The following is a 26,754-nucleotide window of genomic DNA, read 5'->3' as shown; positions in this document are numbered from 1 at the left end:
GCACAATATGGCCACATAATCTAAAATCTTCCTGCTTATCATTGCACATTCAATCAAATCGAATTGTTATGAGACGTGGTAGAGAATTATAATACACTACAATACACATGCAGGTCGACAAAGCGATACAAGCAAGAACTGTTTAGATATGTGAAAAGAAGGATTGTTTACAATACCACCTTTCGGTTAACATAACATTGATAAATGGTGGAATTGTGAACTAATATTAGATTAAAAACTGTTTTTGGAAATTAACAGCGTAGCTATTGACTTAAGTAGTGGGTAAGAAAATGAGAATGATTTAATGAAACTTTCTGGATGTAGGATTATGATTCAATGTTGACAATCACCAAGACTAGATGAGGAGAATGGAAACAACTAACGGTGAATGGAGTGTGAAAAATGACTGAGGAGAAAAATAATACTAACTGTTTTGACTAACTGATAATGCAGTGAAGTTATGTGCGGGAACATCGCGACGTCTTAACGTCATAAACATAGAAATCTTGAGTTTACTGTTTTATTATTGTAACTAACTATTCATTCTATTATGAATATATCTTTCGAATTCAAGGTAACTGGAACCAAATTATCAAAATATACAACATTAATGACACCCTAATGATTTAATCGCAACTTCTCTGAAAGCGGAAGCGTGGAATAAATAAGGAATAAACAAGGAAAGAATGCATTTTTATATAAGAGAATCAGTAAATAAGTTATTGTTTTATATAATAAGGATGTATGAACTGGGGACTTCATCCTGGAAAAATTTGCAAGATAGATCTATGTTTACCGAGTCACCTACTCGTAGTATATTAATATACATACATTAGTATGACCAACGTGATGCACAAAATATATTGAAGAATAAAGTAGAACTTATTTTCTTTCATATTTTACTATATATTTAATGACTGTGTAGCGACCTTGAGGCATGTCGAATTTTCCACATCATTTACCCTAAAACTGTATTATCACTGAATATATTATATTTTGTATATAATAAACAAAATATTAAAATAACAAAAATGAGTAACCAGTGAGATTATTTTAGACCAATATTACAACATTTTTTAAAATTATTTTATGTAGAACAAAAATGGAAAATCAGACCAATTTAATAACGTAACGTCATCATTTAACCCTTTCAATAAATTTCCTTTTGAACTCAACCTACTTCCGATAATTGCGGCTACACTGAGAACCAAAATCCTAACGATTTCCATCAAGCAGTAACAGGAGAAATTATTAATTATATTTTAATATTATTTTAATTATTTATAATATATATATATATATATATATATATTTAAGGTTATATAGAAGAATGTTATATATATATATATATATATATATATATATATATATATATTTATATATATATATATGTATATAATTATTTATATATATATATATGTATATAATAAGATATATATATATATATATATATATATATATATATATATATATTTATTACAAATTGCTTCATCATTCCTAACTTTATATGCAGCTGTGGCAAAATAAATTTATATAGACGTACCATTGTTTCATGCAAGAATGTTCACTTCATCAACTTTTTGATCCTTTGAATTACTCGGTCCTGACAGATATCATATAGACACAAAAAGTAATGGAATTTGGTAAAAACAGCTTGTCCTACCAATATGAGCAAAATTTTTAAATCGCCGCACGCCTGTCAATAATGGTTTTCATATTTCAATATGCGAGGAAATTATTACAAGTTTTTTGTATTTTTTTTGCGGTGTACAGAATGACATACAGAAATGAAAGCATAAAAAACCGTCGTTATGAGGCGGAGCTGAGCTTATTTAAGGCTTGTTTTTGAAGAATGGATTTGAAAGTTTTTAAAAAATGTTTAAATTCTGACGTTCTGAAATTTTTGTCATATTATTTTCATTTTCAGCATACCACATAAATGATTTTTATGTATACTTGTTGTATTAATGTCAATTAACACCAGAAACTGCAATATTTTGTCAGAGTTTAGGTAAAGGAGGTACTGGTAAAGGTACTGGAAATACACTTTAAAATACCAAGTTTTTTATTATCATTTCAAGTTAATATCTATTAATTTTTATTATTTTATTATAATATTATTTTAATTAATTAATATTAATATTATATATATATATATATATATATATATATATATATATATATATATATATATATATATATATATATATATATATATATATATATATATATATATATATATATATATATATATATATATATACTTTACGTACAATAATACTGAGTTGACTATGAAAATGATTATGATGACTAATAGCCTACTGGTTTATACCTGCTGGTTAAGCCTACTAGTCTAGGTAAAACTTAAACAACTTAGTTAGAAGATGTCCGAAGAAAACCATAAATTATAATATTATAAGGTTTCCATATTTTTTTATATAAACGGTTTTTGCTGAAAGTTATTTTATCTATACAGAGATTAATCATGGAAAGTTCAAAATTACATTTTCTACATTCATTATTTTTGATAAAATTATTTGAATAAATCAGCTGTCTATTATATTCTTTTAGAAATTTATGGTGATGCTACTCCATTATACTGTCAATTTTTCGTTTTAGTTTCAATGATCCAAAATTGCTGATTTTGACATTGATGACAAATAATGGTCTGGGAATTTCAGACGATTCAAAGTAATTGAATGGCGAAACTTATTGAATCCAAACCCAGCTTAAGCTAACAAAGAACTTTCAAGAAGTCCAGCAGATTTTCTATTGGTGAGCGTTCTCTATCGAGAAGTTTACATGCGATTGGAAAGATCCAAAATTGTACAAAATGGCTAGCATATGAATTTACTGATTGTACCTTTTCAACATCATGCTTTTATTGATTGTACGAGAAAAAAAGAAAAAATGTTTTTTGTAGCGTATGAAATGGTGATGGTGAAATATGGGTTTATTGCGACAATTTCAAGTGCAAAAAGTTATGAGTTAGTCCAGAAAACTTTCCACATTGACACCAGAGCGAAATATTTGTGATTACCAAATTTTGTTGTGCATGTGATGATATCAGCATGCTGTATTCCAATCTAATTTAAGTTAATTAATATTACATAATCCATTAAATACATGTGTTAAAATGAAACGATCAAAACGCCACTGGTTATCGTGAAGGAGTTGTGCTTTAATACCCGGTCAAAAAGTTTATATGTCAAGCGGATATGATGTAAGTTTTTATTAAGATTAGAATACGAAAGAATATGGAACTTTTTAATGCATCACTGAAGTAAGTTAATTGCTCAGGTGCACACCAGCTCTATCCTGTATAATATCCAGATGGCTGAACAAAACGGGAGGAGAGTATTACGTTTTTACAATAAGTCCAATCGAATTGATATGAGGCGTGGTAAAGAATTATTGCAAAAGGCATGTTGGTCGAGAAAGATATACAAGCAATATACAATTTGTTCTCAATTGTTTATAGATGTGAAAAGAATTATGGTCTAGAATAACACCATTGGTTTGAATGAACTTCGTCTCAGACACATTGAAGGAGAAATTGACAAATTGTGAAACTGTGAGAGAGTATTTATAGATTAGCTAGATTAGATTAGCCACTGAAAATGTGGCAGTGAAAATGGCAGATGTGAGATTACGACAATTACGGGATGTTGAAACGACTAAAGGTAAGTCTATAGTTAGTATAGGAGACTGTATAATGAGTGTGTATGGGTCAAGAAAGAATATACATGAGCATTTGATTAAAATGTATGAGGAGAGAACGAATGGTGTATTCTATATATAACAAATGTATTAGGAGAATTCAGTGATTAAATCTAACTTTATCAAGAAAGATGTATATAGTTACAGAAGAAACTAAGGAGAAATATGTATACAGTGAATGACTCGACAAGAAAACATTGCAGCGAAGGAAATAAGAACTAAACGTAAAAAGGTAAATAAACATGCTCTATTATAAAAGTAAAATATATTTCTTGAATATACAATTGTTGATTAGGTGGATAAGGCCTTCAGGGGATACCACTACACAAAAAAGCGTCTAGAACTATACGTCCATCATAGGTTGTGTAAAAAATGATTAAATCTAAATATAATAAAACACATCCCTAACCTACAAACTAGTATGACGGTATAATTGACTGTAGTTTAAGCCTTTCGATAATATATGCTTTAAATGTGCTATAATGTTAACATAAATTATATTTGATAAAAAAAACTTTTCGTTATTTTATTTAATCATGTCAAATTATTTACTCATATTTATTATGTCAAAATGAACTAAAATTCAAAATAGATACGGAAACATTGCGATGTTTTGGCGTCGTACATTTCGATGACGTGGGTTTACTGCTTTATTGAACGGGCAATTATAAACTTTTTTGTTTAAGTTAAAATACGAACAAGTCGGCAGTTAAACAATATATAGTAGTGCACCGGTGTATTAAATCAAAGTCGCCAGCTCTTACTTTTGAACTGAAATTTTTCGTAAGTACAATGTCTTCTGATCTCTAAACAAATGAACAGTTACATTACAGGTTCTAGTTATTAACTTAATTATTAATCTAATTAATAATCATTAATATTAACATTATTTTCATTAATTTAAAAAAGTTACAAAAATGCACGTAAACATAGAACATACAACTGAACAGTAATTTATAAATATAACATGTTTATAAATAACTTATAATTATTTCTCTCTTAAGTTTTGTTATTATGTATGTAATTTGGAAAAGAAAATATTTGAATGTCATAAAAGTGTCAGAATTTAAGCAATTCCACAATGTAAATTTCAAAGAGTATTATTTTAATTTTAAACTATGCTTCTTATTTATATAATATAGTATCATGTTATTTATACTTCGATTCATATCACTTTGATTGGAACAGAATGAAATGTATAGGATTTGTTCGATCTGTCATTCCCTTTCAGTTATCTCTTTTTCTCCCAGCCTGATGGAAAGTCCTTTTTGCCGTTGTGAATGAACGAGGTCTCCAGGTGTGGCGTCGCACGATTTATGCGAAAGATTTACGAAAGTTCCGGAATACAAATCTCCTCTGACGGATGGGGTCAATGGGACCGCTGCTAGCTGTTGCAGCTCGAACGGTTACTACTGTTGCTCCTACTGTTATTTGATCGATTTGTCGGTTATAGTATTGATGGCGTAAGCTTCACGGAGAGTTCAGTAGGGACTGCGTAATAACGGATTTAAAATGGCGAAGATTCTCGAATTGTCCAATATCATATAAATAATATTAGGAATTATTATTTTTGCTTGTATTTTTGAGACCTATGTTATGAATATCTATTATTTTATATTAAATTATATGTTCTCAAAGTCATTTTTGAAATTTATAAAACTACATCATTAATTAGTTTATTAAAATTAAACAACAGCAATAATGACAATTAATTTGTTATCAATTTATTTCAATAAGAATGTAGGGTTTTCTTTCGATCCTGCAATCTGTGGCTACCGTGTTGATTTTGACGTTTTCTATTCAAGCTGTTATTTATTATTTAGTTACTAATGCCAATTTACCATGACGAGTCACACAATCGACCTTATAACCCCTCAAAAATTGTACACTAAACTTCCAATAGGGCTTTCTGAAGGCGAAGGTTTATACTTTACAACCCAAAAATGACTAATGCCTTTAAAGTGGAATTAACCCAGATCATTGTTTAAAATCAATCAGATGTATTAGCACTGTGCGGTTATTTTTATCAGCGTAATCAATAGGTAATCAAAATTAAATCATATGGTTTTAATACTTTTTGTATAAAATAACATTATTCTGTTTAGCATTACTCAGTTATTCGCTAGATACAGCTATTAATCATTAATCAATTTAATTTTTTGCTTGACTTGAAGACATAACAAATTTGACTTGGTTTTAACAAATCAAAATTGATGATCTTGACAACGAACGACCTAAAAACTAAAACACTTTAATGGAATTGCAATACTTACTAGGCGAATCTGGCTAAAATTAGATAGCTTAGCAATTGATGAATGAACTGTTTCGAAGCGTTTAGTTGCCGCGATAAAGACTCAAATGTAAAGAAAATGGCAACTATATTAATTGAAAGTAAATAACAATTTCAACCATTTCAACATAGGAGTTTCATTGTTTGCCAGAATAAAAGTACTCGTGATTGTGACTGGCGACGAAAACAGGATATACAACAGTCTCGATTTCACATGGCCATCGGTCAGCCCAGGAAACTCATCCACATTAAAACCATATAATATTCATGGCCATAAAGTTCTGTTGTGCATATAGTAGGATGAGCAAGGTGTAGAATATTACGAGTTGTTAAAATCGAATGACACTGATCGTGAGCGAAGAATATTTGCAAGAAAACCAGCAAGAGCGAGTAAGATAAGCAGCTCTCGCATGAAAAACGCTATTAAAAAACACACACAAGCTATACATTGTAAGAATTGAGAAGGATATATTGCGCAGATCGAATGGGAATTTCTTCCAGCGCTTGCATCGGGCAGCGGGTCTTCTACTTACCCAAGTGATAAGATCGATTTCCCATGGCTTTCTTGCGACACGGTATCACGATGTAAAAATTATTGGATAATAGATAAAAGATAAAGTCAAATAATGGCTAGAATACGCGCATACACTAAATATGGCGCAAAGTTACCTTTAAGTTTACAGTGTATTCTATATATTACGGCACATATTATTTCATTCTCAAAATATTAATGATAATGTTTTCACTAATATTCACAGTGCCTAACGAAATTTCTTTAAATATATCATATTTTAGGTACGCTTATTACAACATAAATTATAAATAAATTAATGGCTAATAATCATTTTTCCTTCGATCTAGCAAGGCGATTGTGGGATAAATAAGTAAGTATGTATATCCTACTGCCTATTTGTATGTCTTTAACAAATATTTTTCTGTTAATCGATCACCCAATAAATAATAGAAAAATAAAAGACGGTCCTATCCTATCCGGTAAGAAATTGCTTCAAATGAATTACATTTTATTTTTATTATTCTCAGTATAATATATAGTTATATTTAACTGATTACCATTTTTAAGGAAGTTAAGCTATTGTAACAGCACATTTCGGTAAATATCGATTTGGCAATATTATTACATTACATTTCACATCACTCGATCCCACGAAATTGTTAAAAAAGGAATCTTACAAGAGTTGGAAAGGTGGTAGATCGAAGAAGCTTATCGAAATGGAAAGAGCAAGTAAAGTAAAATTTATGGGACTTGATCCAGGGTGAAAATCGAGCACGAGGTGTAACTACGCCAACTATCTATCTATTTGGGTAAAATAAATGGCTGTTTTGGCGCTTTTTATTGATATAGCGGAAGCTCTTTTTACTTTGTATCGCCATGATACCGGATTAACTAGATTCATTGTCGCTTAAGAAAAATAGGTTATATTTTAAAAACAATGTATAGCGTGAAAATTATGTAAAAGCCACGCAACTTATTTATAGTTAAATCATTTCTATTGATGTTTACTATAGATACGATATATACATTAAAAAATACTATTAGGTGTTGGAAGTGTTTAGTAACATCTTATGATGATGACGTGGACCATTACTACAATATATTATGTATTAAGTATATATATATATATATATATATATATATATTCCCCGCAACTATTCTTAAGTGCCTATTTGAGTAATTCGGTTAAAGAGTAAATAACAATAATTTATATTTTAAAAAATATATTATATATATTATATATTATTATATTTTAATGAAACTCATACCCTGAAAAAACTTGCCGAAAGTATTTGAGATTGAAAAAATAACGATTCTGATCACAAAACTTTGAGATATAGAATGGACGCATACGTAATCATGTTTCGACTGTGCGTCTTAGCCATTAGAGGGTCGGAAATACAAACGCAAGAACAAAACAAATTTTTCTTTTTTTCCAATCTGAAATTTGGTAGGATCTTTTAGGTTATTTAGTTTTTTTTAATCTTTGTGTATAATTTTAAGCAAATTTATTGCTATTTCCTATACAGACGTTATTTTTGCAGCATTTAAGGTAAATATGATTTATTTAAAAGCTAAACCAGAAAAAAAGTCTTGTGTTCCAGGATGTGAAAGTTTAAGTAAAATTAATATTTTCCAAAAGATTGTGGTCTTTCGCACAAACGGTTGTTCAAAGCAAATATTAATAATGAAGGTGCATCTAGATTTTTTTATTTATCACCAAACGTATGAACATAACTATATTTAACAGAAATTCTCAAGTAACAAAATTCAGAAAATATATCTGAATATTCAGATATTATGCAAGCAAATGGTGCTCTTTTTTGAATCGATTAAGTATGTACAACATCTTGAGCAAGGCGGCGTAATGAGGAATATAATAATTAGGTGTCATCTATTTTATTAGATGAAAAAATAAATAGGATTGCTAAAGGCAAATATATTTTTTTATTGCTACATATAATATACACAGTATCCAATTATATACATAAAAAGATTAGAAGTTTAGGTAATTAAAATGTAAATATGTAATTCCTATATTCCTATAATTTAGTTTTCAATAACTTAAACTTTGTATTTTTAAATGTTTTTTTAATTAATATTGTTTAATTTATTAATTTTAATTTAAATTAATATATAAGACAGCAATGTATAATTATATAATACGTTAGTATCAATTATCAGGACAGATAATGTTTTTTATGTATTTTGAAAATTTTTAATACAAGTATTAACTAGTATTTAAATAAAATATTGCATCAAAATTATGTTTTTAATCTCCCTAACATCGATGAATGGTAAATGATTTCAAACAGTCTACTGATTATCTAAAGAATTGCAAGTTAATACTTAAAGCCTTGAGTGCAATTCGCAAGTAAGAAAAGTGGAAAATTAAATTTAAATTCATAGAAATTTTTAAAATTTTAAACTTACTGCTTTGACAAACAAGAGTGTTTCAATAAAGACCATTAAATTACCAAAAACTACCAGATTATTAAAAATTTTCAATACCAAATAAAATCGCCTTTTAAACTGGTCGCCGCCGACTCATATATATACAATTTATAGCTGTTTGTTACAGCTGATGTTTCTCTTACGTCAGTTGTACTTTTACTCCCCAAAACAGTCGATGAGTTTTGTCTGTAGTTCTTTTTTATTTGGTAGCCCCAATGATTAAAGCGCCAAGATGGTCCTCCTACTGCTGCGTATGTCGTCGGGATATGATTGCAAATGTATGTTTGCGATTGTTTCTAATTATGATCATCCATAGACAAGATTCTAACAATTACTATTATGCCATTTATATCAGTAACCATTTTGAGTAAGATGTCATGTGAGATGGTTCTTAATATGGACACTAGTCTGTTGACAGGCTTAGTGTTGAGTGACGTCCTTATGCAGAAGGTATAGTCCAAATAAACATTAAGCTTTTAAAATGGAAATTTTATAATATAACAAAAAAACACCTGAAGGATGATAAGATATTATGAGTTTATGAGATCCGGCGATATAAGACTGAGGATTTTACACTGCTTAACTGATCGCGGTTTATATTGTTGGACGTTAGCAGCTTATTTATACACTTTATAAAATATATTCATATATTAACAATTGACTAAAAATAATATAAATTGTCAAAAAACATTATCGCGGTGAAACGGAAAAACTACCCCCATATGATACACCTATTTACTAATTTCAGCTATAATGTAAATATCTAATTATTAGCTTATAACTAAACATATTCAACCTTCAAAATCAACTAAAACTGTTTTAATTAAAACATATTGTGTTTAATATAACTTCAAATGAACATGTTGCTAACATAGATACCTTTTAGACATATTAATTATTTGCGTACCAAAACTTGTTTAATATAGGCATATTAAACAGAGGTTAATCTTAATTTTTGATGTTAAAAATATTAATTATAGTTAGTACTTGTATGTTAGTAAAATTTTCGTTAGTAAGTAAACCTACTGTAAACTTTGTAAGTCTGCTTTGAACAGTTTGTTAGTGACACATAACAGTTCCAATATTCTGATGGTTGTTAAATTTGGGGCAGCTTATTTAAGGTGAGTTATTTATTGTATTGTCGCTTATTAAGTGCGTATTATGTTAATGTAGGTGTTATAGATCTGCCTTAAAAATTCCATGGCTTTTTTTATTATTTTTTAAATTGATGGATGTTCTACACAAATTTTTATGGCATTATTGACTTATAGCTATGTATCATGTTATACATATATTTGTTATACATAACAAGATTTAATCGACCATATTTTACAATTGATCATCATAACCTTGAAATATCGATTATAGAGCAAATGCGCGTCAATAAGTGAAACTAGATAATTTTCCATTGATTATAAAACATAAATATAATTATAAACATAAAATAAGTAAATAAAAACTAAATAACTATAAGTATATACATTAAAAAGGTAACTTTGTTACTGATATATTCCTATCATTTTGTTTTTGTTGTCAAAAATTTTTAAAAATGTTTAAAATCAACCAGCCTACAAATATTCTAATAAATTTATTAATCCTAATATATAATGGATATCTAAACATTATTTTTGAAATTTTATGGATCAGGCAATATTGGTTCAGATGTTTATTAAAATTATAATTATGCTATTAGTTGATAAAATCGAAACATAAATTAAATGGATAGTATAAAGATTACTAATTGGGACTTGAGATAATGCCATGCCTCTTTTAGTATAAAAGGTAAGCAAAACTCGTGAAATATAGAGAGATGTAGAGTTAATTTTGATGATATTTAAATTCCCAATCCTTAATAATACATCTCCATCAGAAAACAAGGAAGATTAGGATGCTTATTCTTTTAGCAATTTGAAATGACAAGTATTTTGCCAATTTATGCCAATAAAATAAATATATTGAATGCCTTTGGTCAAACAATCTTCATGTAGTGTAGCCATCTGTAACAGACATGGTGATCAATGTGATTTCGCAAACTGCTTCACAAATCTGATGCCTGATGATGAGAGTGCTATATTCGCTCATTTAGATTTTGAGGCTCCTAGCATTCTTCATTATTTAGTTCGCATTGCAGAACCACATGACTTGGGGATTAATAAAGAAGGCAATATCCGCAAGAATTGATCAATAACAAATCGCTTGCTATTGTAAGTTTCCAGTTAAGTGCAATAGTTTAAGAAGAAGAGGGATAAACAAAAACAAGTTAGGCCCTGTCTTCAACGCTTCAGAAGCCGTCGTGCTGCAATGCAATAATATTTCACAAAGATTTCTTGGGTCAGTAATACAGGAAAATAAAGTAAAATCGCCAATGCGGCCAAGCTATAAGTACTTTTGCTTCTATAATATGGACGTATGTTACAGGTTGAATTTGGTTTCATTGCTTGTTATTCCGATTAAGCGTTACCGCGGTTTATATTAAAAAAATTGTATTGAGTTTATACGTATATATAATGTTTAATAAGTCAATACGAATCTGTGAAACGGTGATCTTTATTTGAACAAAAAAGGTTTTGCAGGGGTTTCGTATATTATAAATTCAGGTCCTTAAATAGAGTGATTAAGTATGCCTGGATAGACAAATAGATTTTACATGATAATTTGCCAGCGGGACTGAAGAATTTGGTAATAAAAAGTTTGGTATATACATGAATATTATAAATTAATTTACGTTTAAATTAATAAAATTATTATTTTTTTAAGGAAAAGGGCACACACTTATCACGTACGTACGTACACGTACCAAATTTTGATATTATTATATTTCTTGACATTATTTACATCTTTTTTTTTCCACTTCCAAATTTCCAAATTCCCTAATTAGTTCTGTTTTAATTTATATTCGGGTTCAGCTTAGTTATCTATCTATCCTTGATGGCTTAAAGGAAAGTTAAGGGTTCGATTCGGTCCATTTAGATCACGAGTGGTTCGATATCACGTACGGGATCTGAGACATTAACATTTCCAATATCAAAATATCAAACGCTATTCGACGTGGAATAAAAGTCTAAAATATTTCATCAAAGGAATTTATATATTCCGAAACTATCCGATGAAAACATTTAAAAAATCCACAAAATGATATTGAATGACCGTAAATTGAAATTGAATGAAATAGCAGACACTCTAAAGATATTAACTGAACGTGTACATCATATCATTCACGAATCTTTGGGTATGAGAAATCCCTGTGCAAAGTGGGTGTCGCCCGAGCTCACTTTTGATCAAAAACAATGACGAGTTGATGATTCGAGGCAGTGTCTGAAGATGATCACGGGTAATAGACCCGAGTTTTTTCATCGATATGTTACAATAAATAAAACATGGCTCTATCAATTCACTCCGAAGTACAATGGACAGTCATCTGAGTGGACTGCACAAGGTGAACCCGCTCCAAAGCGTGGGAAAACGCAACAGTCGTCTGGCGAGGTTATGGCGTCGGAATTTTGGGATGCGCATGGAATAATTTTCATTGACTTCGTGAATATATATATATATATATATATATATATATACATATTAGGTCCATTGAAAAGTCCCTGGCCTACCGTAGTAAAATATATTTTTTCGCAAAATTATTTTTGTTATTCAACATTTGCTTTACCCAAATGCTATAATTCACAAAGTAATGATCTGACAGCAGTTAAATTAATACACGCATCTTACTATTATATAACTAAAAACATATGGATTTAATTCTAGTGGTGCCATCTATGGGTCAGGCCGGGGACTTTCTAATTTACCCGTTATATACTATTGTATATATTATAGTATTTGTAATTATGATTTAATTTGAAATGAATGAATTGAATGCTTGATGATTGAACTAATCAGTTTTCGTTGTAACTTTCTATTGTACGTATTGGCAATAAAAATATCGTCATCTTTTAAGGCTGTCCAATAATAGATTCAGAATTTAGATTTTTCTCTAAGAAGCGCAATATCGCTGAATAATATCGTAATTCCGGAACAAATAGTAGTTGTAACATCAATTTGAGCAACTTGTGGAATCGGTGGGTCTAATATGCCGATTATGTCGGCTTGGTAGTAGTAGTTGTAAAGGCGACAAAACAGTTTTGCTAATATTGCGAAAGTAAGGGGTTCGAATCCCGCACAGCATAGATGTGCTTTATATTTGTGATTTTATTTATAAATGTATTTAGACATGAGTGTGAATTACAGCAAGAACTAACCATGATTTCCGCAGTTCTTCACTTAGATGGGCTTCATAAATGGACCGTAGTTGAGAGCCCATATTAAGCTCAAGTCAATATGAAACTTAATTAGTAAAAGATAGGCTTTACAACGTTGTAAACAATTTATATTCATAAAATCATTATAAAAAACATGCAATAGAATATGTTTGCTAATAACTTGATCATATTATTACATTTACAATAGTATTCCATGTTCAATTTATTACTTTTGCTATGAGGGCTTTCGACCATCCTTTACTTTTTTCCTTTAATATCTAACTAATCATGCTCTTAAAACGATTCCTGACAAAGTTTTATCTAAGTTAGCATTATTATGCCCATTTATTTATATTAATGTAAAATAAAGGTCCACAAATATAAATATAATAGAAATAGGATACAAGAAAAATTATATTTAAAAATATACTTACGTGTTCGTTTACCTGATGTAATTGAATTACTACCTCCATAATAATTTCATATAAAATAAGAACGAAGTTAGCGCCATTTAGCTATATACTACAAGTTAATACCTGCCTTAAATTCTAATGGTGCAAATAAGATTAAAATTGCATGTTTCGTTCAAGACACTTCCTTTAAGGAACATTCGCTATAATGCAATAATCCAGAAGACAGCTCTAGTGTCTTCTGCAGATACTTAATTTCAGAATACGGTTCACTTTAAACAGTTCTGTCAACATAAAATAGTGGAAAAGGAAAACGCTCGAGATCTATAACGGCAGCACGTTTCATTCCAACCTGGAAACGTAAGTAAATACATAGGCGCACTGCTTGTTATTCCGGGTCAAATAACAATTCACCTGTATGCCATAAGTACTAAAACATGCTTTTTAAAATCGCCTTTATCTCTGCTAAAATGAGGAACAGGTCGCGTTTTCATAAATCAAGAGCAACTAAAATATACACAATACATTAAATGATATCATTAATCTTCGTAATAAAGATGTGTAGATATATTGTCCAATATTGCATCCAATAATAAATTATCATTATTAAGAAAGCTTAAATTAAGAAAAAAAAAACGATAAAATATGCTGATAAACAGCATTTTCAATATTAACTGGTAGGTTTTTTCCGATTTTTAGACAAAACCAGATTAATTAACCGATAATACCAACTATCAGCACTTCCGTTAATCTTAACTTAATTGAGAAAAAATTCTTTAACATCAGCTACCTTAAGACATGCCGAATGAAACGTGTATCAAAAACGGCCAACAAAATATGCAAAAATGTCATTCTAGATGTTGAATACGCCCAATATGCCAGAGGTGATATCAAACCATCGGAAACGAAGAGCTGGTAATTCCAAATCATAGACACCCAAAGTTAAAATCCATTTTTCTAAATAAAATGGTATGTATGGTCGCCGGTTGATCTATTAGAGATGAGCTTCTTATAAACGTTGATTTTATTGATTAAAAACTTTCCTTTAAACCACCCCGCTAAATTTTTCTAGTCTCCTTTATAGAAATGTTTGTTCTCAACAGGGGCTTCAGTTTTACCTCTCACTTTCTCGTTCATATCACTAGCAATCAAAAACAATAACAACAGTGAGTGAGATAGAGTTCAAGAAATTATTCATAATTTATAATGCTGAAAATTGGTCACCTTTGAACTATACTTATTAGACCTGCTCCACAAGGATTATCGCCTATATATTAAGGGAAATACATTTTAATCAGGCTTTGAAAAGATCTGATAAAATATAGAAAAGTGTGTAAATAGGTGTACATAATATGTTTTGTAATATGTAAAAAAATAAACAAAATATATTCGAAACGAGAGAACAATATCAATTTAAAATGGTCATTTTATATTCCATAAAAGTTTAATGACCTCTTATAATACACCACAAGATACTAAAATATCCCATTTAACAAAACTGTATTACAACGTTGTATCTAAAATACAAATTCGTATTCCCAGTCTTACGAATTTATAATACCTCTCGGTCCCAATTTCCATTAAACCGCACCTAAAATATTACTCTACGTTCGAGCTCTTTCTCTCGACTGACACCTGTTTTCCATCGGTAAAATAATTAAATAATAAATATTTTACACTAACGGCCGATTGCTGATACCACCTATAGTTGACAGCTTCAAAGGATGTTTTAAATATCATAATCCCCATCGTTCCCCATCTGAAGTCAGCGTCAATAAAACTTTTATGTTCCATCATTTTCAAGAATGATTAGTTGATAGAAATTTTCTTCCTGACATTTTTTGACGCAAGTATTATAATATATTCTCCGAGCCCTAAATTTTACATTTGCAATATAGTTAAAAATGAGGCTGTGTTGTAGAATCATGAAGAAAGTTTTAGGGAAATTTTTCTTTGTGTAAATAACTGACAATGGTTTGCGTCTATTGCCATTTCCCTCAGTAAATAATTCTGTGGTAAATTCTGTACATATTCTGAACAATTCTGAACAGCTGATATATCGAAGTCCTAGAGATATTGTTTGAGTTAATGGTGTCGGACTATATTTTGATTAACTACCGATTTCGCTGGACGCTCAACGATAATGCTGATGATCACCTCTATGAATAATGTAATTCCAACTCTATGATCAAAATGTTAAAAGCTGCAAATTATAAATCGCAATGGCTAAATGGCTAAATGGTTACTACAGGCGAAATCCAAAGCATCAGAGGAAGTTCCAAATTGACACCAAAAATAAATTCCAGGCACTAAAATACTTAAGCGGTACAGATATTAATGTAATAGAAAAGAAAACATCTAAAACAATTGTTGAGTGTGCCTCCAAAGTCCACTGGCTCAACATAAAACACAGCCTTGGATATCCGACGAATTTAAGGTGTTAAGCAAAAACTTAGAGGAGTTGTACATGTCTTGTTGTTATCAGACGTTGTACTAAGCTCTTAACAGACTGAGTCATAGGGTAAATTTACTAACGACAACATTCAAAACGATGATGGAATAGTCTAAAGTCACATGATGAGCATCTCGAAAGAAGAAGGGAGTTCTTTATGCAGCTCTTCAATCCTGACCTATCATAGAGTTTACCAACTTACGCTTATTCTAATCGTTTTTTAACGGCTTCATCTCTTATGGATAAATATTTGTAGATTGGAGTGAGTACCGGAAAGCGCACAGCAGCAATTTTTTAGACAATCCGAGAACAAGAGAAATTTAGATCTAATCGCGGATGTGTTTCACACGGTTTTCACACTCCATAAATTTAGAAAAGAATGCATTAGATGTGATCATTTTTATTATTTTGACTGTGCTTTAAATTGTATACATTGGTTCTCAATTTGTTTCCACAAAAAGCTATTTACACTTCTTCGGACATCTTACAATGGTTCAGTTATCTCTGTACGAATGCGAAATAGTTCGTTAAATTTACAGATTTATTGATACAAGTCGTCATGCTTCTAGCATTCTTTATTATACTGGTCCCATTGTAGTGCCATATGGCTTGGGAATTAATTAAGAAAAGACCAAAGTATCCAACTGACAACGCTTGCTACTATATGTTAATGGGATACAGTTAGACCAAGGGCGGGAGTTCAAATACCATACTTGATATCAGTTACAAAGGAGAATAAACTGGCATCTACCACTGAAGTAATAAATCGAAATGGACAAGTTAAATGCTTCTATAAGTTGGTAAGTTTTACACTTACCTATCTTATAGATACGGAGGATATATTGCAATAAAGGCTGAAGTCGATGTCTTCCGAACGCCTATCCTGTTTCAGCACGGCTCCCAGATTAACTACACAGAGGTCTGTTAAAAGCTGTAGTTAAGGAATTCTCAAAATATTTCTCTTCGATATCGTATTAAAATATAACAATTATTTTAAGATGCAACTACTCTTAAGTTCACTCTTAAGGAAAAAAAGCCAGAAGCGCACATTACGATGGTTTGGACATGTATGTTAAATAAGAGGATAACGAACACCTCGAAGACTTTTGTTGCTAAATCGTTCACGAAAGGTGGGTGGAAAATGTAGCGAATAGCTCTGGAAATAACATGAACGCAACAAAAGGCCAGAACAAGTGCGCTCAATTGCCAGTTGTGATGAGAAATTAGTGAAGAACATTCAAAGTCCTGCTGCATTAACCGCAAAGTATTGGTTAAAATGTCTCCCCAAACGCCGTTAATACCTGATAATGATGATGATACAGAATACAATTAGATGTTAAACGAATCAGACTAACTTAAGTCTAAGGATTAATTATCTGTCTTTTCCCCGAAAATCAATTGAAATTCGGCAACCATTAATAATCTAACAGATATTCTGGGGATATACTGGGACTTGTTATGAAGATATTAAAATACATTAAACGCTACAGGAATTTGAAGTATGTCAGACATTTTTAGTCAAAAAAAAAAACTACGAGTCCGATTTAGCCGAACGGAGACCGTCTACGAGAATGTACTACACGATACTAAATTTCTCTTACAATCGGGCGGTGAGTACTTATCGCACCGATCTCATAAGTTGCTAATATCGATGTAAATGATTACAGGCTCGCTGTCGAACTTTACTTACACTTTTGAATCAGGTCATAACAAAGAAAGACAAGTTTAAATTTATCTTGAAATCTGGTAAATTCTATTCCACCGGCTGCCTGGTTAAAAAAGATTCGCTCCTTTAAAAATTAAGTCAATTCTCGAGTTGCCTATAAAAAGTACGAATTTTATCGACACAGAATCCATGTAATACCATACATAAGGATGTATTTAATACTCAGAACAAGTATTAAATAATTTGTGTATAGTAAAGCTTAATATCTTCAAAAATTACAACGGCCCAATTTGTACTCCTAATATATAAACAGTCTGTGATTTAGAGTTATAGTTGCGATACCATAATACTCCAATTATCTAATTTATTAAACCTTTTAAATATTTTTGTGATATAACAATAGACTTATGACTTGAGACTATGTACAAATAACGCATTGCATCAAGGTGCTTGTGAAGCCAAGCTACAGTAGGAAAGGCGCCAGACAAAATAGAAAACACACGGCTAACGAAAAACATGTACGTTATTTGCTCGTTATCGCCATAATGGGGGAACATGCATCAAGCACCGAACTTAACAGACGAAGCTTAACTGTTACACAAGTAAGACCTGCGAGTAGGCTCCTTATTATGACGTCATGCTGCCCTTGAATGTCCTAAAATATCCAAGCATTCAAAAAATTTGCAACACTCATCCCGTTCTAGTTAGAAAATCATAGTTAGAAGAATCTTTCCCTCTCCGAAAATCTGAACGAATTGGAACGCAGAAAGAGGTTTTTCGAATCAACCTTCTAAGCTACTACCAAAAACCCAAGGGAGAGCCTTTAGAGATAAAACGGATGTATCGATCGGATAACATCGAATCACATCAATCACACAAAGAATATATCAAGAAAACGGGCGATTTTAGTCAGTGACCAACTCGCAGAAACCAGAAATATAGTTCGAAGAAAACATCGTTAATCAATCTCACATTAAACTGAACATTGGATATCTCATCAGCAACTTTGTTCAATCAGCAGTTAGGTTCGAGGGTGGAATCTGAAATATAGCGACACTTAGATTCTTACCAAAATCAGGCAACCGATTAAATAATAGAAACTTATTTCATAATGCTACTTCACTATACGTACCCATTTGTAATTGTAATTCAACTCTTTCTTTTACATATGTTTTCTTTATGGGTCTTCCTTTCCTATTATATGCCTCGTTAATTGCTTAACTAAATAAACTCGTCTTTGTGGATTAATTTACGCAAAGAATAGAAAAAATTAATTCTATTTGATTACAACGTTGTTGTCTTTTCCTAATATTCAACAGTTATTTTTAATATTTCATTTATTGCTAAAGATTGCTACTCGCTGTATTTAAAGTGAATTTCCACTCTAGATAGAGACAGACAATTCCTAGACCACCATAGCAGAATAATATACACACATATTGGCATTTACTTTGAAAGTTATTAACAAACACTCATACACATGAGACAAGTTTCAAATCTGTGAGCCTGACATGAATTACGATTAAGTTAAACATAAACTACCACATCAAAATAGGGAGGTGGACTTAATTTAAATATATATATATATATATATATATATATATATATATATATATATATATATATATATATTATAGTACTTTGAACAATTATTTGCATTTTCAACAATATCTGCTTGCTTACTTAATTTAAGCAAATGCAAATGTTGAAAGTCATCAAACACCTATTCAAGATTAAGGTGATATTGCTCCGCCATATTCTAATTATTTACTTATCTTATTTTTATTAAACAAGGCCACGAACACCCAAATACTTCAACAAATAAGTTTATCTGCTATGTTACTTTAAAATTGGACAAATAATAGAACTCTCTGAAGAAACCAATCGTGTCCAAAATAAACAATATAAGGTGTTATAAGTTATAAATACATTGTGGGGTTTGATTATTAACTTGTCGCTAAAATTACCAAACATTTGTTTTGAGATTTTACTGTTATGCAGATGAAAAATTAACCACTTTAACGTTAAACTGACTACGTGACCTTATCAAAAGAGTGAAAGTGTAAGAGCCCCTCTAAATTAGAACTATATCCGTTGAATATTAACCAGGGTGATCGTTATTCGGTAGTGCGTTTTCATAACAAATTTGAACTTCGTCAGCGTATTTTCCAGGTTTAAATTAAACCGTCTAAAGCCGGATTTGATGGGCCTAATTTTTTTGGGTACGAAAATTGGATGTTGCAACTGTCAACAAATTATAAACTATCGCATTAAAATATCTCAAAATTCCATATCGTTCAGAATATATTAATATGGAACAGCTTATTTAATAGTTCATTTACTTACCTATTCAAAATATTTGGAAGTTGCACAGTATACCTGAAAAATAATTAAAAATAAATAAGATTACCTGTTAAGCTGCAGCTAGGTTAACTAAAACAACTACTTTCTAATTATAAATTTGTGATATACAGTTATGTAAAAATTTTTAAAAATTAAATAGTTACTTTACTCAATGGATTATTAGCCATGGATTAAAATCCTTTAATATTTTGTTTCGGTCGAATCTACCATGTTCAGGCCTTGCTTCTTTGTTCTCTTTTCCTTGTAGTTGCGACGTAAATTACATTTATTTACATTAAAGAAATTTTCCAAATTTTAGTTTACGAAAATTATGCTGTTTTTTTCTATTGTATTGGTTAGTGATTTTAACTGTTTCTGGTAATATTTGTAACATGAGAAAACAATTATAACTTGAAACAGTATAAAATATCGCATTGTTCGAATGTCTGGTAAAGCCACGTTAAGATAAGGAAGGCTTCGAGCAAACAGAAAACACGTGACTGGTAAAAAGGATGTCTCATCGGCTCATTATCGAGTTTTTCAGGTAAATGACTCCTTATGGTGGTGGCTCTAGACTTCAAGAAGGCCTGAGATCGTGGAATTTTGGAGCATTTCATATGAGTCCGTAACATATGTTCTATCAGCATGAGAAGTTCCTAGTTGAACGAATATCACTCCCCGAAATTCTGAACGAATCAGGATACAGAAAAGGGTTTCTTGAACAAATTTTCTCAGTCGCCACCAAGAACCCGAAGGTGCACAAATAATAAAATTAAAGAAAAACAGAATTAAGTAATTAACAAGAAGCAAAAGAATTATAGAATTAATCATGAGACATGTATTAAGAAACAGTCAAAAAAATTAAGATTTAATCAGAATTAAGAAGAAAGAAAAAGCATTAAGAAGTAAAGTCAAGAATCAAGAACTGTAGAACTGTAGAATATTTATGTCGTATGTTTAATCTTTAGTTGGGCCCGATGATGGATTCAGTATTAGCCAGACATACGATTTAGTACGCCACTTCCACTTTTCACTTCAGTCCCTCTTCATAGCCAGCCATAAAAGAAATAACGATCCTCTACTAATTGGCTATATTTAGTTCATGAAATGTATGTTGTTGTCTTTCTCTATTTCTAACTTTTATTAATTTCAAAAGTCCCTTATCGGGCCCGCAATTATTTAACAACGCAACGCAATTGTTATTGTGTTCGGCAACATATATTTACAATCGATTGTTTGATAATGTTATCTTAATTGTTTGGTTGTCTAAATTGTTATTAATATCTTAAACTCTATTATCAAACACATTAAATTAAATAGAAAACTGAATGTCCTCAATTTTTTAATGAGTTTAGCAGCAGAATTGTTAAAATTAATCAGGAAAAGTAATGAAGGCTGAATATGCAACATGCAATCAAATCTTGATTTATAATGACAAAATATGATAGACATATAATAAAAAGGGTTTATTTTTAAACAACAAGTTTGTTGATCAAGCTTTTAATAGAAATAAAAGCAGAAAATTTAAAAAATTGCCATATAAGGCAAACACCAATCAGAAGGGTTAAAAAAGATTTACGCCACTGATTAACGTTACCTTATCATCAATTTCGCATTATAACATTAGATGTTTTAAAGCCCTTTGCTTTAATTCAGATTTTAATATCCTATATTTCACAATTAAAAAATCCTTTTTGTGCTACCAAATAAAAGAACAGATAAACAAAAAAATTAAACTGGAGTGTATCAGAGAAAATAATCTAAATAGGCCTAGAAAAGATATATCAATAGTGTGACTATATGTGAAATAATAATTTAGGAATAGTACTATTATAACATTTATAGAATTGAAACAAGTTACTATTCCAGGCATACTAGCCATGAAATGTGATACCGTTGGACTAAAAAATTATTAACTCTAAATAGCACCCAATAATAGCGCATTGGTATATTGGGATTTGCCTGAATGATTTATTGAAATCAAGTATCCCATATTTACTACAACAAATCAAGAATATTACTACAACTTCGATTTGTTTTGATTTGCAAACCTACTGAAAAAATGTATGATAATTTAAAGACAAAATAAGTTTCAGATTATAAAAATTTGATGATGGATGTTTGAACTTCTTAAATTTTTATAAAATTGCCTTTCAATATTTGGATAATTACAATGAATACATTGCAACTTAGAGCCTTATTAACTAATAACTGCATGCTAGTACGCTACGCCATCAAATACCTTACCTAATCTATCTTTAAAAATATTTTTGCTCATTAAGTTTTATGAATTCTTAAACTATATCTCAACTTTTTATTTTATTTTACTTCAGCGATAATATGTGGGTTCATCGTGCATACGTAAACAATCTTCGAAATGTTTGAAACTCTAAACTAGAATCAAGTTGCTCACAATATTTTTAACTTAAATAGGTAAATTGTTGTTCTTGCTTCGTAATGTAAAAATTATAGTTACTAGTAGGATATTCGAAAAGTTTGTCAATCGAGTTCATATCTACAAATTAGCTGAGAAGTTGTGAACAGATTAGTAAATAATGTCAGTTTTGAAATCCTGCTTTTCACGAAATTTAACTGCTTTAAACTTCTGTTCCTAACGGGAGAAAAAACATTTTGTTGAAGAAGTTATAGCTGTAGTGGATGGGTATTGTATAGCCCATTAAAAAAAACTAGTACAGTGGTGGGATTGGTGAAAAAGCCGCTCTAAGTAGTCGAGGAAATTGTACTGAAATAGTCATTTACAAATAATTGTTTAATACTTCTTTACGGAAATATCCGTTTAATTTACAAAATTAAAGAATTTTAACTTTTTAATTTATAATATAAGAAAGAAATTTCAGATTTTCATATTTAAAAATAAATCTGAAACGCCCTTTAATAAAAATATTACGAACACTAAACGTATTATATAAACACGTCCTATAAAGTCATATAGGGTAATAACTGAAAACTACTAGGTATATATATTCAAACATTCATAAAATGTTTGTTAGAGTTATAAAAAAGAGTTTTCAGGTTATAACACACGACGACCGAGGGACATATTCCTATGTAAATGATGTTGAATTGTTTGCGTAAAAGTTGTTTTTATTCATGGAGCTGTCCGCATTTATTTATTTTGACAGATATGTTCTTAAATACGACATTCTAGACTTTAATGAATATACGCTATTTCTCTTTTACATTCCATAACAATACAAATTGTATTCTACTTATTGAATAAGTAAAAATGTAACGGAAAATAATGTTAGTTCCATTTATATTGGTATTGGAGGGCTAATACCAAAATACATTACGAAATACTACTATCGTATTAAATAAGTTGATCTTCGAGTATAATTTAAGGAGCTGTTCATGTACAAAAGAAATACAACATATCGAAGAAGATACTAATCTAAAAAACATTGTCTCAATAGTATATATTTTATGTTTAAAGATACACGATACCAACAAATGGAAGCATGCTCGATTGATATTTTCATTATGTTGACGCATAGAGAACAAGCAAATTCTCATTCTTGGCCGTATTGCCAGACCAAAAAGAAATTCTTGGATACTCAGTATACCGAAAACCAACCCATACAGATCGTTACTTCAATACCCAGTCGCCCCATTACCCGGTACAAGTTCAGGCAGTAATAAGCACCTTAATCATAGTATCGTAAGGTTAATGGTTTGACAATATAAATTAAAACAATTAGAGATAATAGAGAGAACCACCTCAGATAAAATAAGCCGAGTCCTTAAACGAGTTTAGAGAATTTCCTACTAAGACTGTGAAAATGTCTACAAAGAACAAACAAATAGAATAATAGGCTTACGCAAAAAGGAAAATTGCAATGCTGTCAATAAAAATTAAAAAAACATCGTCTCTCGCACAACATAAAAGAATGACTTCAGACAGGATTGAGATAGAAAAATATCCCAAGAATCTCAACATTAGAGATGATACACAGCGCCTAACAACATTCTGGAAACAAGGGCTACAAAGTTCAATGAACCAAGCAGAACGTTCGTACACTAAAAATCAAGCACGATCAGTCAAGCGCACTGATAAGTGGCTACTAAGTATAAGCCGTCGCCGGAAACTTTGACTCAACGTCGTTAAAATATTAAAGATTCTTTTCAGAAGCAAACGCAGATAAAAGCCCAGAATCTACTCCAACATCAATGATTATTTCTTAGTAGATCATGTATAGCGTTGGCAACAATCGACTGAAAAAATTCGAAACAGTTGATAGTCGCAAAACAGTCAAAACAGTCGATAGTCAAAAAACTAGCAAAATTCTATTTTCAGTCAGATGCACGGTTCGACTGTTTATTTCAATTTGTGATGTCAGACCAAGGTGTCCTAACCCTTTCCTGTATAAATTGTGAGGGAGGAAAGAATGGAGATAATTGCTTGGAGCAGTCAATTTTTTATGCGCTTATATTTTCCTTCACATATCAATATGCCTTCACGTACTAACTTTAAGAAAGAAAAGAAAAAAAATTACTGAATACTATTAACATGTAATTAATAATTTCATTTTGAACAAAGTAGAAATACTTCTATATTTGAATCTTTTGTGGATCTGTAAAAAGAATGGACTTTTTCTATGGAATGGAATAATAGTCCACAAATGTTTTATCGTATTTTAATATGTTAATTGCTATTTTCAAATAATATACTATTATAATTATAGACAATACAATAGAACTTAAACAAAACCTAAAAACTACAGATATAGAATAAACATAAATACTAAATAGTAATTAAACATATACCTAATCACAGAAAAAAAATTCATGACATAATTAAAAATGATCGCGAAATAACTACTAGAGCTTTTTTAAATAAAGTAAATTCTGTAATTATTATTGAACGGAAATATATTTTAACAAAAATCGAGAGCGTAATCGAAATATTACCTATTATTGCCATAAAAACAGTCAAAAGTATTTTACTATTTATCATTCTCAATTTACATTAACCTATTACATTAATAATCTTATCTAATATCGAAAAATATCGTTCCAAAATGCTGTTATATAAATCTATGTAATGCATAAATTGGGTATATTTTTGTCAAGCTCACAGCTAGGACGACAGAGCCAGAACGTTAAAAATCAGTCAAATGAAACTAGTGGAACCTGGTGTGGTGAAAAACCTGGTGGAAAAACTAGTAAAAATACACGACTGAAATATTCGATAGTAAATAATAACAAAACCAGTCCGGCTGAAAATAAAGACTGAAACAGTCGATAGTAAAAGTAGTATTAGTAAATAGTCGATAATCGATTTGATTCCATGGTTCCCAACACTACTCATGTACATTACGTTATAAACTTAACATACATAATCATTTTCATATTTTTGAATTGATTCACATTTCCGTTATTATTACTGTGCCAAAAATAAATAAATGAAGTACGGAATGTTAAATGAAATCTGTCTTTGTGATTTAATTGTATATTTATATTATTTAATTAAATAATTAAATAATTTCTAAGTAAAACTTTTTGAACACTGAAAAAATATAGTGCGAGTGATTAAATCCTATTGCATTTAAATTTATTATATTTCTAAAGCAATTAAAAAAATATTTAGAGATATTTTATATTTTACGTTATCATTTCTCTACCTAGTCAAAAAGATCCTATTAATTTATACATTAATTCATTTTTGGCAATGAAAATCTTGATAATATTTCAAGTTTTCTCTATCTATCTAATGGCTACAATATTCTTCAAAATATTAGTGATAATATAATAAGAGGCTACAAACCTGTAAAGGTTGTAAACCAAGATTTCAAATTAATTAAGCAACATTGCCACATGCTGACGCCATATATTTTGATGACATGTATTGACTGTTTCATTGGATACACTACAGATGTCACAATTTTTAGTTTTCATTACCAGTAGCGTATTTTAAAGAACTAAATTGTATCTGATGAAATCGAATATTTAAGATAAGCTGGTATCGAAAAATGTTTTATTAAGCAATAAATTATTTTTAATCAAAGTATTACTAGATCATTAACAAGAAAAATACTGGTATAGAAATCTATCTGTCAATGTCAATGTTACATTCATTTCCCTTTTTTTACTCTTCATGTTAGAAGAAGAAAAAATGAGACTTTAAATAAAAGATTGTTTTCGTATATCAATCGGAGCTTTATACGAAATATTTAAAATTAATTTTAGTTCAGCTCCTCAATTTACCTTATAACTATTTGGGTGCTCAGGTCCAAAAGCGTATATATGTTTACAACTTAACTAACCTGATTTTGTTTTTGACGTCTAAGTCTTCTCTTTTCCAATGAGGATTTATCTGGATTGGATCTACTGTTTAACGTGGGCTACGAACTACAGTCCTCGACATTAAGCCTACCGACTGGCAATTGACCAATTTAGTAAATAAACCGAGAAGACATCCGTTCTCACTCAATCAGGATACTGGCGTGACTGTGACTCATTTTCATTGACGGATTTCGCACTCTAGCCTATGCAACAATCACAAATATTAAACAATCGCAAACATAAATTAATGACCATGGCCCAGCAGGATTCAAACCCGCAACTATCGCAACAGCAGGTGGATCGTTCTGTCGGTTTCACCACTGCGCCGACCAAGCTGGCACTAACCAAATTTAAT

The 26,754-nt window shown here is 30.3% G+C and overlaps 1 protein-coding gene across 3 annotated transcripts in view; it reads right to left on the bottom strand.

The window, feature by feature from the left end:
- Positions 1-26,754, bottom strand: part of LOC143194144 (uncharacterized) — a 626,523-nt gene that overhangs the window by 362,407 nt on the left and 237,362 nt on the right. For all 3 annotated transcript variants that reach the window (XM_076400724.1, XM_076400726.1, XM_076400725.1), the window contains one exon: positions 20,100-20,132. The gene's annotated coding sequence lies outside the window, so the exon portion shown is untranslated. The remainder of the gene's footprint in view (positions 1-20,099; positions 20,133-26,754) is intronic.

The sequence above is a fragment of the Rhynchophorus ferrugineus genome, unplaced genomic scaffold (genome assembly GCF_030347505.1).
Source record: "Rhynchophorus ferrugineus isolate W39M unplaced genomic scaffold, kcgeb_rfMv2 rfM3, whole genome shotgun sequence".
Taxonomy (NCBI): domain Eukaryota; kingdom Metazoa; phylum Arthropoda; class Insecta; order Coleoptera; family Curculionidae; genus Rhynchophorus; species Rhynchophorus ferrugineus.
Note: the sequence above shows the minus strand (reverse complement) of the source record. Positions and strands in the feature narration are given on the sequence as shown.